The 18,600-nt window shown below is 31.0% G+C and overlaps 1 protein-coding gene across 6 annotated transcripts in view; it reads left to right on the forward strand.

Annotated features, from left to right (window-relative positions):
- The window catches only part of LOC142318991 (bcl-2-related ovarian killer protein-like), a 421,142-nt gene that overhangs the window by 321,160 nt on the left and 81,382 nt on the right, over positions 1-18,600 (forward strand). The gene's annotated exons all lie outside the window — the stretch shown is intronic.

Consider the following 18,600-nt stretch of genomic DNA (forward strand, 5'->3'; position numbering starts at 1 on the left):
TTGCGTATAAATTATGATATATATCTTTTCTATTTTTATAATAATTAATCAAGGTTATTTTTCCTTTTAAAAACAGGTTTATTTATTAAATTTAATTACTTATTTCAATGTTGTATTATTAAAAGTTGTCTTTTTTAAAAAACTGAATTATTGATTGCTCAAAATATTGTACTATTTAATATTTGTGTAATATTTGGTTCTTATTTTAAATATAAATATTTAAAGAATTATAAATTATGTTATTTACACTTTAATACAAAATTCATCATCAAATACTAGGTCAGAGGAAAGAATTTCTTCAAATTTGTTTAGTGTATGTGTTTTTTCACCGATTTTTCGAAGAAAAGTACGACATTACTTACGGTCGCCTGGTCTTAGTTGGGGGGGTGAAAATGAATTTTCTATACATTTTGCGGTATGAATAATACGAAAAAACCATATTTACGTAAGGTATAAAATTCTTATGGGCTTTATTTATATATAAATAAATATATAAGGAAAAGGAAGATCCTTTTCGAACAAAAAATTCTAATTTTTAGTTAAATTACATTTTTTTTTTATTAATAAAAATTCTGATGAGGACACCCCATGACTTCCTTGTTCGCCTATTAAATTACATACACGCATTTTTTTCTGCACTTAATTTAAACTTATTTCATTTGAAAGTGAGAAATGATCCTCCAATTTTATAATAAAGAATTAAAAAAAAAAAATTTTTTTTTGTTATTGAATTATTACGTATTGTAAAACTTTTTTTTACAATCACAGGTTAATAATTATTAAAAAATCTTATATTTAAATTTTAAAAAAAAGTTAATGAAATCGGATCGAACCGTTGTCTTCCCCTTGTAAGATCCAAATATCTCATTAATTAAAATTTTATTTGGCATAACTATGGAACCAGTGAAAATATGTACCACTTATAATACATCGTTGAACAGCTGTCAATCAGAGCTTATTACTGCAGTTAAGAAACAGTCCAAAATCCAGATTTTTTGTATTTTGGGCTTTTTTTGGACACTTTTGGTCCAGTCAATTGCAATCAAAAGGGGATGTGCTCAGCTAGATGTTACAACAGTCCTAAATCCAAAATTTCAATATTTTACGGCTAATCATTTTTGAGCTATCTAAGATACACACGTCACATCGAAACTAGTCAAAATGCATTCAGTGATGGTAAAAATGGATATTTCCGTTGAAATCTGAAAACCGAAATTTTTCGCGATCACAATTCTTTCCTTTAGTTCGTACAGGGCAGTAAAAATAGTGCAGATAAGTAATTTACACGCTTTGATTATTGGTTGAATGAAAGTAAGTTCACTGACTGGACTAATGAAATAACAATTTGTGGGTCGAAAATCTCTAAAACTACTTTATTAGTTTCATTGAAATTCAGATATGGTGTAGTAGTGTATCTGAAGTTGTGCGTATGAAAACAAGATGAAGATCGATTGTGTCGTTTTTGATTTACGCTCAATTTAAGGGGGGGGGGGAATTTGAATCGGGCAAGCTAGAAGCGTGGTTCGCTATGATGCTACAAGCTGTCATAGTGAAGTTACTTTATCTGCGATATCTATTATTACCAATATTAAAACTAATTTTAAAAAAACAAAAAAAAAAAAACATTATATTAAAACCAAATTAAATTAACGAAAAGTCGGCGTTCTTGCAGAGAACTGTGCAAGATTTTTTTTATTTATTGATATATATATTTTTGAATAGTAAATATTTAGTTGAAAAAAAGAAGGAAACTATATTTTTCGTTAAATTTTACAAAAACGTTATTTTTAAATTATACACTTCTTATTTTCGGATTTTCATGTATTTAAAATTTAATGTCATAATTATTTATTTACAGAAATTATATTTGTATATATAAAACAAATTAGAAAGCTTACTATTTTGTTCATTGATTAATTTGAAATACTTTGTATTAATTATAATTTTGTAACATTAAACAAATGTATTCGTGTTTCTTAATAATGTATTTCTATTTGCAGTAAAAATAATTTGAACTTTAAAATTTTAGTTAATATTAGTCAAAGGTTTGTGAAATTTTACGTGATTTGAGTAATTCGTTATGTTAATTTGTTCAACATATCTGAATTTTTTTTTTTATTGTTTGTCTATTACGTGTGATATCATGTAAAAACTTCCGAGTAATTTAATTAATTTGGAGGATGGATTTTAATTGTAATGAAAATCAAAAAGTTATATCTAAAATTAGCAAAGGTGCCCTACCATCAATTGGGGAAATTTTTTCCGAAATTTATTCGCTTACACGCATTTTGTCTAAGGTTAATAATAAAGGTTTTAGTGTAACAATATCTTCTGTATGAAACTATTTTTTTTTTTTTAATTTTATTTGTAATGTATAGGTTCAATCTGTTCAAGTAGTGAATTATAAGCAAATATGGCACAATGAGATGAAGATGATATACAGCGTGTCTCACGAAGAGGTATTCGCTTTTGATTTAGTATCATTCGTTCATTCTCCCACCGATTCTATTAAACTTTACAGTTCTAACTTTGTTATAAAACTTTAACAAAGTTCTAAAAATGTTCTGTGAAAATTTCAACCTTCTAGGATTTATAGAAACAAAATGGCGGTTTTAAAATAAAACATCAATTTCAGATAAATAACATTTTTATTCATTACAAAGTAGCTGGTAAAAATGATTAAAAACGAGATAATGTATTGTTAAACAGCTGTTCAAATTGAATAAAACAAGTTAATAATTATCATAATCATGAATAATTATCTAACTGTTTTTAATTATTATGGTTCTAATTATCATTTGTTTTTAATCATTTTTACCAACCATTTTTTAACGAATAAAAATGTGATTTATGTAAAATTGATGTTTTTATTTGAAAGCCGCATTTTGTTTCTATAAATCCTAGAAGGTAGAAATTTTCAAATAACACTTTTAGAACCTTCGTTAAAGATCTGTAAAGTTTCAGTTTAATCAGTGCAGGAATGGGTAAGTATTATTAAATCAAAAGCGTATACCTCTTCGGGGGACACTGAATATGAGATGTAAATGAATTGCAGTCTTGTACAGACTCAGGCCGACATTTCTGAGACGTGTAGTTAATTGAATCCCAACCATCAAATTCATCGGTATCCACTGTCTAGTATTCAAATCCGTACAAAAGTGACTGAATTTTACTAAGATTGGAACATGAGAATCTTCGACTTCGAAAGTCAGCTGTTAAATAACTGATTGCGATGACGAGTTAACTGCTAGACCATTAGGCTTAGGTGGGCTACCCACTGGGTTGGTTTACTGGTGAACGTGTCTTCCCAAATCAGCTGATTTGGAAAGCGAGAGGTCCAGCGTTCAAGTCCTGGTAAAGGTATTTACTTTTATACGGATTTGAATACTATATCGTGGATACCGGTGTTCTTTGGTGGTTGTGTTTCAATTAATTACACATCTCAGAAGTGGTCGAACTGAGACTGGACAAGATGCACTTCATTTACACTCATACATATCATCCTCATTCATCCTTTGAAATAATACCTGAACGGTAATTCCCGAAAGCTAGACAGGTAAAAGAAAGGCTTAGGTGGGCTAAACTCTATTTAGATATTTTGAAAAAAGCTTTATCCCCTCTTAAAACTTTTAACTTTCGAAGGTTAAAAAAATTAAAGACCATAAAATTAAATAAAAAAAATTGTAAAAATAATATTTTTCGAATATTGACTAAGAATTCTAATGGTAAAATAGTTGTAAAAATACAACTATTTACCTATTAAAATAAAATACAAGTATTTACTTATTAAAAAATAAAAAATAAAATCAATCATATCTCGGTAAAGTGCAGGATATTACTCGTACATTAATCTTTTTCTTTTTCCTGTCTAAAGTAGGCCTAATTAATTTTTCCTGTGAAAAATACAAACTCCTTAATTAACTTCTACTAATTAATTCAAGTAACGTATTTTATAATTATAAGCAAGAAAATTTAAGGTCAACGAACGTAGGTTACTCTTGATTTATTTCATTTTTACCTGTTTACGAACAACCACCGACCGATCATTGCACCTACAACATATAGTCATCGTATTATCTACTCGTTCAAAAATATGTTTTAAGTATAGTATTCTATAATATGTGTATAATGTGTAAATTATTAGTATATGTTTTACTATTTTATCTTCACCACTATATTGAATAAACGGATTAGTATACCACATCTGATAATGAGAACTTGTTACCGAAACATGTGAAACAGAAACAAAGATGGAAGGTATTTATAAAATTTGTTTGAAAAACTTTTCAAAACAAAAACTAATAATTTCTATATAATAGTACTGGAGTTATTTTGAAAAATAAATTGATCTCGGATAGCTTATTTCAGAATGTATAAACAGTTTTATTTACATTTGAAGTTTTTAATATTTCTACTGTAGAATAATATTATATTTGTATTTATAAATGAATAAATTTTTGTATTAGTGTTGTAATTTATTAATAATTATAATTTAAGTTTTTTTTTTATGGAATCTATATAAATAAAAATGAAAATGTTCGTTTGTTCAAAATCTTAAATCTGCGAAAGTTCTTCACCGATTGCTTTGAATTTTGACGCAAAGTTGCATTCGAATACGCGCGTGTTTTTATATACCTAAGATGTCACACCTGTGACAGGTAAAACATACTTTATTTAATAACAGCTTTTTCTGTTGGACGTAAAAGCAACACAGGCTCTACTAAATATTTTACGATTCCATTTCTATATTTCCGATATGTGGGGAAAAGAGGAGAAAGGGAAAAATCGCAAAAGGTAAAAGGGAAGAAGGGAAAAATGGAAAAAATAAATAAGGGGAAAAAGGAAAAACGGGAAATGGAAAGGGGAAAGGAAATAAGGTAAATTTAAATGTGGTAGGAAAGGAAAGGGGGACCACCGGGTTGGTCTAGTGGTGAACGCGTCTTCCCAAATCAGCTGATTTGAAAGTCGAGAGTTTCAGCGTTCAAGTCCTTGTAAAGTCAGTTATTTTTACACGGATTTGAATACTAGATCGTGGATACCGGTGTTCTTTGGTGGTTGGGTTTCAGTTAACCACACATCTCAGGAATGGTCGAACTGAGACTGTACAAGACTACACTTCATTTACACTCATACATATCATCCTCATTCATCGTCTGAAGCATTATCTGAAAGGTAATTACCGGAGGCTAAACAAGAAAAAGAAAAGAGGAAATGAAAGGTGGAGGAAAATGAGGAAATGGGGGAAAGGAGAGGAGGGTAAAGGGAAAAAGGGAAAGGTTAAATTTTGTGAAGTTCCGTAATGTTTTCATTTTGTTAATGTTTTATCAAACTTTCAATTGTGGTCATTTAATCTATATATACATATATATGTATATATACATACTCAAATCCAGCCATAGCGAAGCATTAGCGGGTCCGCTAGTTAATAATAAATAAAAGTTTTTCCAGAATAAACTCCACATTGTAGATGTGAATCATCTTGAAAAATGGTTAGGAAATGTCGGGAAATTCGAGATTGAAGTTTATCATAAAACATTGTCAATTATTAGAAACTAGCAATTCCCGTCACAGCTTCGCCCGTGTTGTAGGCGTATAGAACTTCAAATATTGGAAATAGTTTTTTAGTAATTTCGTATGGGCTATTGTTCTTAGAATTATCGATATTCATAATTTACCGGATACAATAAAATGTTAGTTGAAATATTTGTTCCCACAATCAAATTTTTATGAATTCAGGAGGATGATATTGAAGTTATTCAAGAACCACTTTGGTCCCAGCGCAGTGAAATTTCAGGAGTTTTATCATTACATTTTTTGGCTTTTCAGTGGTTAATATTTTAATCATGTTACGTATCTGAATATCTTTCAAATTTAGATTTGAATTCAAATTCAGTAATTCTCAGGCTGATACTCAAAAGCTAATTTGAAACCAAAGACATTTCCGGAAAATTGAACTCGATATTGAGCGGAGCTCATTCGTTGCTCTTTAAGTTTTTGAGAACGCTAGGCGTAGATTTACGTTGTCTACGGTGAAAATTCTAGTAGTCCTAAAAGTTCGTTTTCCTCCCTGTGACCTCCGCGATCTAGATGTTATGAAAACATTATTACTAAATTGAAAGACAAATCTCTGCCAATTGTATGCATGGCTTACCCTGTTGGAATTTGGTAGTTTAGTACATAAAAATCTACAAAATCCTATTTTGCTTGCATGAGGAAGAGTTCTCGCGACAGATTTAGACAATGACATCAAATTTAATAAAACGCATAATAACTTTCTGAAGTAGTCGGTATCGACATCAAAACTAAATATTCCTGTAACCGTTAAAAATTTTGTTAAACATATAAAATCGTAGTCATTCCCTTTAATTTTATTATCAAACTAATTATTTTTTCTCATAAAATATGTCAATAATAACAACAATAATACAAATTGATCTTTTACAAACAATGACAGTAAATTTAGAAAAATCACGTAAATAACTTTCAGAAGTCGATACTGACATAGGTAACGTTGGATACAGAAAATATCAATCGATTTAAACAACATTAAATTTTTTAAAAGAAGTTCAAGGTTTTTTACTTTTTGATTTATATACAGCGTCCCAAGAAGAAATGGAGAAACTGTCAGGACATGTTCTACTGGTGAAAATAATGAAAAACGATCACACAAACATAGGTCTGGAAACGCTTTGTTTTCGAGTTACGGCTAGCGAAAGATTTCGCCCGGATTTCAGCTCTTCTACTAAAAAGAAGCCCTACCGTAATTTTTTGAACCAAATTATGGAAGTAAAGTTGGTGGTTTCTTATGTAATTTGAGCTGGAAAATAGGATAAAGCAGGTCTCAGAACAGTAACTAGTAACAGTAGTTTTTAAAATATCCGACATAACTCACAAAATTTGGTGTTGAAAAATAAGTTATTTTTGGTTTGTAGTACAATAGCTTTGTTAAACGACTAATAAATGCAAAAGATTTAGTAACGAAACTTATAGAGAATTTAATTCTGAGAAAATTAATTTAAATACAGCCAATAAAAAATAAATAAAATCCTTTAAAAATCGGTTTTTTATTGAAGCAAAACACATGAAATATAGACAGGAAATCGTGCATGTTCTTATAAACATTACTCTTAATACAGCAAAACAAAAGAAATAAAATAAAATATATGAAATGATGAAAGGTAACAGAATAATGAACCTCAGTTACAGTAATTGTTTGAAATTCCCTTCTTTACAATGTACACAGCATTCTGCCCGACGTAAAATATTTGTGGAGGCGTTTCGTGTCATCTCAGGATCGTATAAATTCAATAATCATATTTCGTATTTTAATGAGTAACTCTTGTTTAGTATTAACTTTTTAATTTACTAAGCATTTGGCGCTGTATTTATACAATTATATAAATTAAATGTCCACTTACCAACAATTTAAAAAGTGTAAATTCTAGTACTTTCCGAGCTGTGATCCCATCTTCAGGGATTTTTTAAAAGATGTTAATTTAAATTGAAATCAATAATCGTTTTTAAATTAAACTGTTATGTTTATAATAGTCGGTCGTTCAAGAATAAAATTAATTCGTACATCAATAAGACAGTAACGTCATGTTTGTAACACGTTTGCGACTATTATTCAAAACATGACATACTAAAACATAATAGTTTTTTTAATTCATCTTTTTCCCTCTTGGAGCCGGACGAGCAATCAAGCATTTACACAGCTCCAGGGGGCGCCATCGCCTCAAACTACCTCGGCAGGAACTAAGGTCCCCCCTCTCAGGTAGCCGAGACTCGGTCTTTTAATTACATGCCATGGCCACTAATGAGGGGCCACTGGGACTCCGGTCTTGACACTACGCCTCTAATGAGGAACTTCAAAGGGATCCCCCACCAGGACTACGGTCTTACTTCCCCCCCCCCGTCATGAAGTTCAAGGGAGTCCCCGTCTAATCATCGAAGGTGGAACACCTGAGCATCCCACTCCTCCTGGATGGGGCTGTGCTAACCCTATACCGCCATCCCCAAGATCGAAGGCGCACGAGTCATTTCTTACTCCTGGCCCTGCATCCTTGGCCACCAAGTGAATGATCCCTGAGACATTGCATAAGGAAAATTTGGCTTCCGCTTGACAATCTTTACGAAGGTGTCCCTCGCCTCCGCAATTAAAGTATTGCTCCCTTTCATCGGGATCACTACAGGACTCAGCCCGGTGCCCTCTCCCATCCCTGAAAACATCGCTCTTCAGGGGACCTCCTCGACACGCGACAAGCCACCCATCCGATGCGAATGCGCCCGATCTTCAGCAATTCATCAGCCAGCAGAGGCGAAACCGCCACCATCGCCTCTCCGAACGAAGACTTCAGAGAGAGTACATCTGTAGTTAGTGAGTCCCCGGCAACCTTTGTTTTGTTTCAGTATTACTGTTGTTATTGTTTCATGTAATATTTTTATGTCTCTTGTTGTATATTCAACTCACTTTTACCTTCTACGGGTAGGTAGTTCAGTTCCTTTGTTTAGTTAAGTCCTTTCAGTCTTGCTTAAGACTCGGTAAGATGTTTTGAGTTCATTAAATAGTAGTACACCGATGGGAATGTCATTCGTGGCATCCTGGCCGTGGCGGACTGTCAAAAGCCGAGTTTTCGAAGATGATATCCGGTAATGCCCATAAGTGCTACGAACGGACTGGGTGGCGGAGGGTGTCTTCCCCTTCCGGGGGTCAGAATGCAAATGCATTCTGGGTCTGAGCATAACTGGCGCATCTAATGTATTGGGGGATAATGAATATTCTCTACTGCATTGAGGCATAATAAGATCTTTTCTTAATAGCTAAAGCACTGAGTTGAATTATTCGTACAAAAAACTTCTCCTGTTGTTAATTTGATTTAAGTGAACAGCATTATTTGAAGAAAAAATATATGTATGTATTTGAATTGCCATACCATTGTTTTTCATATTTGATAACATTCGAAATTTCGAACGGTTGCACATCTCCCGCCTACGGTGGAGGCTTTACAGCCTCGTGATGGAATCACGCAGCGAGAATGGCACGCCACGACTAAGGGAAGGCCCTTGTATAAGTTTATACAGGATCTGGGGTGATGGTATGCCTCTCCTTCGTTTTTAAGGGCAACGGGCGCCCGAGTGCTCTCCAACCATGTAAATTTAAACCAGTATTTGTTTCGGTTCCACCTGGTAGATGATGAGCTGTGCGTCTGCGGGGAGGTCCAGTCGAACGAACACATGATGTTCGACTGCCCAGCTCTTGGGGGGAGAACTCAGGCCACCCTGAAATTTAAAGGTCAAGGGAAAATTGGCCACTCAAAAGCGGTGAGTCAATGTGGCGAGAGCCGCATTGTCGGACCGTGTGGGAGTTCCTTGATGAGGTTGCTTTGTTTAACCGACATAAGTAGTTTGCTTAAGGGAAAATACGCATACCGCGCTGCTAGCCGAGAGATATGGCTGGCTACCAGCCAGATTAAGGCTCCAAGCGCTTTAAAGGTGGACAGGTACTTGCTGGCATTCAGCGGTCTAGGCGTGGCAGCGAATTGCTGTATTTGACGAAATAAATTTAATTATTAATAGTCATATATGTTTTAGTAATTGACGGGGTGCGCCTACCCATTTCAGTGAAAAATAACAAGTGGGCGGCGGTAGACGCAAGCGAGTGGTGGATGGCACCACGCTTATTCCACTCACGCTTTTAGGTTATCTCTAGGAGCTAGTTAGGACACTGGTCGCTAAACTGTTTCGAGGCTCAGTAGCTGATTGTGGCACTGACATTCGGTCTTATGCTTTAGGGCGACCAAATGGGATGGTGGCGGGAGAAATGCCAAGCAAACCAATATGTCATAACGATAAGAAACACGCCTGGATAGTGTAAAATCAAAGATTAATTTTTTTTAGGAATAAGTGAAGTTTTTTAGGCAAAGGATATTATTTTTAATAGTATACACGCGTAGATTGGTTTTTATTTTTCTAAATGTTCAGTAACAAGATTCATATTTAAGGGTACTAAACAATAATCCTTTATTTCCTGAAAATTTGTTATAAATTTTGAAGGAGCTGGAAGGAATAGTTTTTATATATTTTAGATGGGAATATAAATCGGCATAATACATATTTAATAATGAAGAAAATACTTAGTAGCGATTTATTAAAACGTTAAATTTACGTTACAAGGATTATATTTGTTGTTTATTCCAGTAAATCCATTCCATTTTTTATTCCATTTTTTAATTTTGAGAAGTTAGAAACAAATTTAAATTCATACGTTTTTCTGATAAATCAGAATCATTTAATAAATTATTTCATTCATCAATTTGAATATCTAAGTATTATAAATATTAAATAAATGTTTCGTGATGTTATAAAAACATTAGATTGTATACAAATTTCCTTATTTATTTATTTTTTGGTTGGTGATATTACACAGAAGCTTTGAAAGCTTGTACGTGGAGTGTGGAAATAGAATTTTATAGTGTATGAAAAATGTCATGCCTGACCGAGATTTGAACCCGCGACCTCCGGATGAAAGCCAGTAACGCTACCACTCCGCCACGTGTGATAAATATACATTTTTAAAATAATATTTTTCATTGTAATCTCCCGCCAAAAAAATACACATAAAAATCTGACGAAATTAATCAAAATAATATTATAAATACATTCTAATAATAATATTGAAAAAAAAGAAAAAAAAATAAGAATCTTTTACTGAAAAACGATTTCTATTTCTTAACACTAAAAAAATAATAACGAATAAATAAACGCTTCTTTACTACCATATATATTTAAAATAACGGTTTTTAGTTTTAATAGCCTTTGTGTAATTGTTTTCATGATAAACTAAATAAACAACTGTTCTGTTGTAAAATAACAGAAATAAATAAGTTATGTATATATATATATATATATATATATATATATATATATATATATATAATTAATATATAATTAATTAATATTAATATAATATATATTATATTAATATTAATATTAATTAATATTAATATTAATATTAATATATAATTAATTAATTATTAATAATGAGTATGTATAGAATAAATATATATAATATTTAGTGTGACAATTATATTTTATTTTTATTTCAAGTAAGCCACCGGGTTGGTCTAATGGTGAACGCGTCTTCCCAAATCAGCTGATTTGGAAGTCAAGAGTTCCAGCGTTCAAGTCCTAGTAAAGCCAGTTAGTTTTACACGGATTTGAATACGAGATCGGTGTTCTTTGGTGGTTGGGTTTCAATTAACAACACATCTCAGGAATGGTCGAACTGAGACTAAACAAGAGTACACTTCATTTACACTCATACATATCATCCTCATTCATCCTCTGAAGTATTTTCTGAACGTAATTACCGAAAGCTAAACAGGAAAAAGAAAAAAGTAAAGTTTTATTTGAAGTATACTAAAGTTACATTTTATTAACGATTTATAACCTACATTACCTAAATTTAACAAGTTCCGTTCCGTATCGATTAATTACGGGTACAGGATTCTGAGGTGTGAATTATACCTTGACATTAGCAATTCTATCTGTTTAGCCACCAAATTGTTAATATCAAACACCTGCGCGCGCGCGTACACACGCACACACACACACACACACATATTAGTTCTCTCAGGCTCTCTCTCTCTCTTCCTCTGCCACCTCATTATCACCCAAACATACACCAATATGTAAAGCTTGGAAAAGCGGTTTATCATGACTTGGCTCAAGAAATAAATTTTAAACTGATCTCTCAATTAACAAATTACACAATTTCATTTGAAACTGAATGATTTTTTTTTATTCTTAATAAATATTGTACGGTTGATTAATTATATAAATATTCATTTCATCAATCAAGAAAATTTATAAAACAATAAGAATTTAATCGACCTTAAATATTTTCTGTATTTTTCATATAATAATAATAATAATAATAACAGAAGTTGAGAGCTTTATATTCTGTTTGTCGGTTGATATACAGATTTTCTCAGTTTTATGCATTTCAATATAAACAACGAATTAATTTCTCGAATTCCATATTTTTTTGAAAGTATTTCAATACAGAGTGGCCCATAAGAAGTAAAATTTTATTTATTATAAAATTATTTCTTGTCAATATAACTCAGGAAGGTTTGGATTCTGTTCTTTCCCTAGCAATTACTTAATAATTAAATTTTAAAAAAACACATGACTGCCAAAAAAAAACCTTGGAGTTTAGTATAGGATAATTACTAATAAAGAATAATTGAAGAGCTTGCGGGTGACAATTTTGATATAGTATTTATATATAGTGTAATTTTTTTCCAATTTATTTGAACACACACACATATATATATATATATATATATATATATATATATATATATATAACATATATCATAGAATCATTTACTGAAAAACGATTTATATTTCTTAACACTAAAAAAATAATAACGAATAAATAAACGCTTCATTACTACCAAATATATTTATAATAACGGTTTTTAGTTTTAATAGCCTTTGTGCAATTGTTTTCATGATAACAAACTAATTAAACAACTGTTCTGTTGTAAGATAACAGAAATAAACAAGTTATATATATATATTATTATAAATATATCAATAAATGAATATTTCTCGGTTGGATATTATAATAAAAACAGAAGCACAAAATATTTAGATCACAAATAAATCACTACGTAGATGGTAAAAATTAATACAAATACGCACACAAGTAAAATATATAAGTATTTTACTTGTATTGTGTATTTCACAATATTATTGTAATTATTATTATACAATATTATTGTAAAATATTACAATATTATTATAATGTAAAATATTACAATCTATATATATAAAAATGTTAAGTTCGTTTGTGTACGGCTTCAAAAACTCAAAATGTTCTGCACCGATTGAGCTCAAATTTTAGCACGATATATAACCCGCATCAAAGATTGTTTTTATCTATTTTTCGCATCAATCACATACCCGCGACCGCGAGAAAACAGTTTTTTTAACGGTCAACTGTGTACCAGTGACCGCGCCATCTGCCGGAAGCGAGGGCAACACTCGCCATACTAGCTAACGACAACCGCAGTCACATGTTAAACAATACCTATTCGCAACATTATGTTGATACAAAACCAACAATGTTAATACATTGTTTATTAACAAAAAAAAAAAAACGTATTAAATATTCACTTTAATCGAGGTACTTTTGTGTGATCGTGTCGTGATTGAGCTGCGCCTTTCACGAAGCTCTGAATTAATTAGAAAACGACCAACAGTGGGATATATGTATTAATGACGCGTGCAACACTGCACATCCAAACCAAATTCGCGCATTATTCGCAATTATATTGACCGCTTGCTTCCCTTCATCTCCCACATAGTTATGGGAAAGATATCGATCGCATATGGCTGAGAATATTTTGCATAGAGTACGCCTAGAAAATACCAATATGACCATGGAATTTACAGAAGGCATTTACAACGAAGCATTGATAAATGTTGAAGACAAGTGCTTAGCTATTGCAAATAAAGTTCTTAGTAAATTGTGAATGCCAGCACTCACCCGAGCTGCGATTGCTTCATTTGATGTGGATTTACGCCGTGAACAGAGTTACAACATTGGTGATCTTCAGTCATATGTCCAATCAAACATTCCCAAATTAACGCGTGAACAGAAAGGCATTTATGATCGCATAATGCAAATGATAAATGACGGAGTTGGGAGGACCTTCTTCTTGGATGCGCCAGGAGGAACTGGGAAAACATTCCTCATTAGATTGATTCTAGCAACGGTTCGATCAAAAAATGCCAATTATCCTGTTGCGGAATATTAATCAGCCAAAACTCTGCAACGGCACGCGACTTGCAGTTAATAAATTGATGAATAACGTAGTGGAAGCAACGATTTTAACGGGGCCTTTCAAAGGTGAAGATGTCCTCATTCTTCGAATGCCCATGATTCCGACCGATACACCATTCTAATTTAAAAGATTGCAATTCCCAATTCGATTGGCATTTGCAATCACAATCAATAAAGCTCAAAGTCAATCTTTAGAATTGTGTGGTTTAGATTTAGATGCGGATTGCTTCTCATATTGGCAACTGTATGTTGCGTGTTCCCGAGTCGGCAAACCAGATAGCCTTTATATCTACGCAGACAGTGGAAAAACAAAAAATATTGTATATCCACAAGTACTGCAAAATTAAACTTATATGAAACGTATGCTTTGTTTTGTTTCTCATTTCTCATCCATGCAACCACAATGTGCCACAGCGAAGCGTGGCGGGTAGAGCTAGTATTATTATAATGTTGTAAAATATTATAATGATTGGTTTACCCGAAGATTTATGAAAATAGAATATTTGCGAGCTAAGATTTTATTTGTATTAATTTTTACCATCTACGTAGGATTTATTTGTGTTCTGAATATTTTGTGCTTCTGTTTATATATATATATATATATATATATATATATATATATATATATATATATAGCCTATAACGTAAGGATTCCAACGCGGGCTCACGCATCTAAATCGGTTCAACCGTTAAACTTCCCTGTTGAAAAGACATATATACATATACCCTAAATACATTACACTCCTTTATAGGCAGTCTTGTAAAACATTATTTCTTATTATATTCGTTTCTGAACTAAATACATAATTGTATATCAGCTTGCCATGCTCACCAAAATGTAGATGATCAGATCTACCTTTACTTTTTTCATCACGGGGACTGTGAACATCATTGTTTTCAGAGATAGCAGTACTGACTAGGGCCACTTGTACCTCAGACGAATTTCATTTCCATAATAAAGACTGAGGAATAAATTCTTTCTAGTTGTAAAACAGTGCTTTATATGCACACCCTCCACTCAAGAGGGCAGTGAAATAACTGTTAATTAAACAATGACATCAGTGAATTTTGATGATTACTGAATATGACCTTTCAGTATTGTCTACCCTAGTCAGACCTATGTTTTTAATGAGAAAAGAAAACTATGAAAATTTATTTTAGATTCCGAAATATTGTAATTGATATATTTATTACTAATGTAATATAACTTTTTTCATAGAATCATTCCGTCAATAAACTTATTTACATTAGATTTATAATTTTCGATATTTACTTAATTAACTTATTCCTATAAATTATATTATCGTTTCTAATTAAAGTAAATATAATACCGATAATTTTTTTATCTCTAAAATAATTTGTCAAATACGTATACTTTAAATGTAATTCTAAACCACTAATTAGAGTGATATTAAAATAGTAAGTTTATGTATTTTTTCCTGTTTGCTGCAAGTAAAGTATTATAAAATAATTAGGTTTATATACCAGATATTCTCTCTCTCTCGCTATCTCTCTCTCTCTCTTATAATCTCTCTTTCTTTCTAATACGTAAAAAAATATATGGTGTATTATTAATTTTAAATTAATAAAAAAAAAACCAACATGTAATACTTTATTCCTGCAACATAATTTAATGTTAGTATAGAAAATTATATATTAAAACAAATATTAAATGCTTCCTTTTTTCATATCAAACAGTAATCATAAAGAATAAAGATTTTTATTAACGAGCATACAACTACAGTAATTTATAAAGGCAAAAATGAATAAAATCACTTAATAATTTAATTCATTTTAAAATTAGATGTTTTTTGTTGATAACATACTTAAATTTTTAATCCAGAAAATCTAAGAGAAATTTATGAAATTTTAATAAGCCTGTGCCTGTGTGTGCAATATGGTTTTCCTTTTTTTTTTAACCAGATTGGAACAAGTTAATTGGCTGATAAAAATATAATTAAAAGTAGTTTAAACTGAATCATGTTACTATAAACTATTTATTTACTTTTAATAACAAATTTTTGGAGGATATTTATTATTTTTTTTATCAACAATTTGTTTTTGTGTTAAGAATCGATAAAAAATATAATAGTCAATCTGCACGACTGTTCATTTAAATAAATAAATATTAATTTAAATAATAATTGCACGAAAGGAAAGTGTAATCGGCCATGAATTGTAGAATGTGGTCAATTTCGTTTCTACTTAGTGACATGGATGTAAATTACTGGATAACAAATTACACAGTGTTTACGTTTAGTTTACACCACATAGTAAAATACTTTAGTGTAAATATGTGACCTGACCGTAAGAATTAATCTCTCAGGATTACAAACAGAGAAAATGTTAGTTTTACATTCGTTATCCTTGTTTTCGTTTTAATTTTGGGATCGAGTACACAAGGGGATAAGTTAGTTTTATGTATAATATTTGAAAATGTTTCTTTAATTACTATTCCAGTTTATTTTGTTCTTTATCATTAAATAATAGAATTGTCATTTTCTAATACAAATAATTTTCAAAAAGTAGTACATATATATATATATATATATATATATATTTACATATATACATGTACTAGCCGGTCCGTCTAGCCAGAACCTTGACCCTCGGGGTTCAGATCAGCCCAAGCGCCGAATCCCGGAGCCAACTCAGGGGCTCCTTCAGGGCTTGCTGGGGCCAAGGGGCCTACCCTACAGCCGCAGAGCTCTCTTCGCTCACCATCCGAATAACCGTGATCTGTTAGTTCGAGAGTGTAACTGATGCATGTAAAAGTTAGACTTCAACCTATTAACAAATACTTCGTTGGAATTTTGAAAATCGGACGATTTTTTGGTGAGGTATTAAAAGAGCACCCCAATGCACATCCCAAAAAAGTTCCCCAGGGGCACCCCGTTTGTTGCCATTTGTTGATAATAATTGGTTTAGCCTTCCACGAAGTGCTCGAATACCTCACCATTCTAGACTCACACGCAGTTCCCACGGGAAGACCATTTATGTTAAACGGAAATTTTTTTAATTTATTTAATATTATTTTATTTTATTTAACGTAAATTCAATTCTATTATTTTTGTAATATTATTCATTTGATTGATTCGAATCATTCGGTTCTAACGCAGCTTGTGCAATGATAGAGACTCATAGTTCACAGTTCATTAAATTTTGTGCTTCAACCGGCAAATCTACGTTACTACACACACACACACACGCGCGCGCGCACGCACACGCACACACACACACACACATTTTGTTTTACGAGATGAAATATATCTAAAAACCTTCTCAGTTATGCCAAGAAACGTGGGTGAAAATTTGCTTGCAATTGATCGAGTAGTTTTTTGTTTATCCTGAACAAAAACCTTCTTCCTCTTTATATAATAGTACAGAAATATATGTATGAATAAATGGTGTTTATTATAAATAGTAAAATAATAATAATAATAAAATTTGGTCACGAGAACGGATATAAAATATTATTTTCGACGTTTAAAAAATTAACATAGTAGATAAAAATATCAATTTATTTATTATTATAACATCTGTCAGTGTTTATCGATAAATATTAGCTAACTAGCGATAAAACACGTAGCTGGATAAATTAAAACCAGCTGTAAAAAATTACTGTTATTTCTTTAATTAAAATACAAAATTCGGAAGCGTTTTCTGAGTGACCTTCAGATTCATCCCCTTTCGTTAAAAGTTTTTGGTTTTTAATATTTTTTATGAATTTTTGAAATATTTTTTTGACTAAATTTACATATCAATTAAATTTTTTACATGTATATATATATATATATATATATATATATATATATATATATATATATATAATATTTTCAGTAGGCTATATATGTAGGCAGGATCTCTACATAGAGATTTTACCTTAATCTGTAAATATATAATTTGCCTTTCTATGTTGTATGAATAATTTAAATTATTTTTTGCTTTTAGAAAATAATATTATTAAAGGGAAAGATAAATGATATAAAGTTTTGAAAAGAACTTCTTTTTTATGTAGTAACGAAAGTAAATGAACAAATGTAAATCTCTGGTGAAATGGGGGTAGATTAATTGATCTGAGAAAAAGTAATTGCTTGCAATTTACTAAGGTCATTTAATTTTGTAAGAAATAATAGCAAAGCTGCGACAATTTAAGACACTTTTTAATTAAGTGTACGATAAAATGTACGGTTTTTATGTTTTGAACCAAATTTTTTAATATGTTTTAGGTCGGTGAAACGATTAAAAAGGGTGCATGCAGTTCTATATCTTTAAAGATTAATGAGTCGGGTCGGTTTTTCCTGTCTTCTAAGAAAAATAATTTTAAGATTCTTTTTGTTGTTAAAATTGGCCCAGTAGTATTCTACAAATAAATATATGTTTGTTGTAAAAAAACTTTGTCTTTTCGATATCATTAAACAAACATTGTAATATAAACTTTTATAACAGCAAATTATTCTTACATACCATTTTTCTCGGTCTCAACCCATCTTTGTTTTCAATTTTCATTTATCCTAGAATTATATTAATTATCTTCATATGACATTGTAGTATTCCTACACATTAACAACTTAACACACGCTATAACTAGTTGGTTTTACTGTAATATAAACATAGAATACTGTTAGAACTAAATTTAGTTGGCAGGTTAGGTTTTATCTTTAGTTAGATTTTAATTTTAGGATGTAGTTTATATTAGTAGAAAGAAATTTATTTAATAACTCATTTTTATTTATAATTTTTTC

The sequence above is a fragment of the Lycorma delicatula genome, chromosome 2, assembly GCF_047948215.1.
Source record: "Lycorma delicatula isolate Av1 chromosome 2, ASM4794821v1, whole genome shotgun sequence".
Taxonomy (NCBI): Eukaryota; Metazoa; Arthropoda; class Insecta; order Hemiptera; family Fulgoridae; genus Lycorma; species Lycorma delicatula.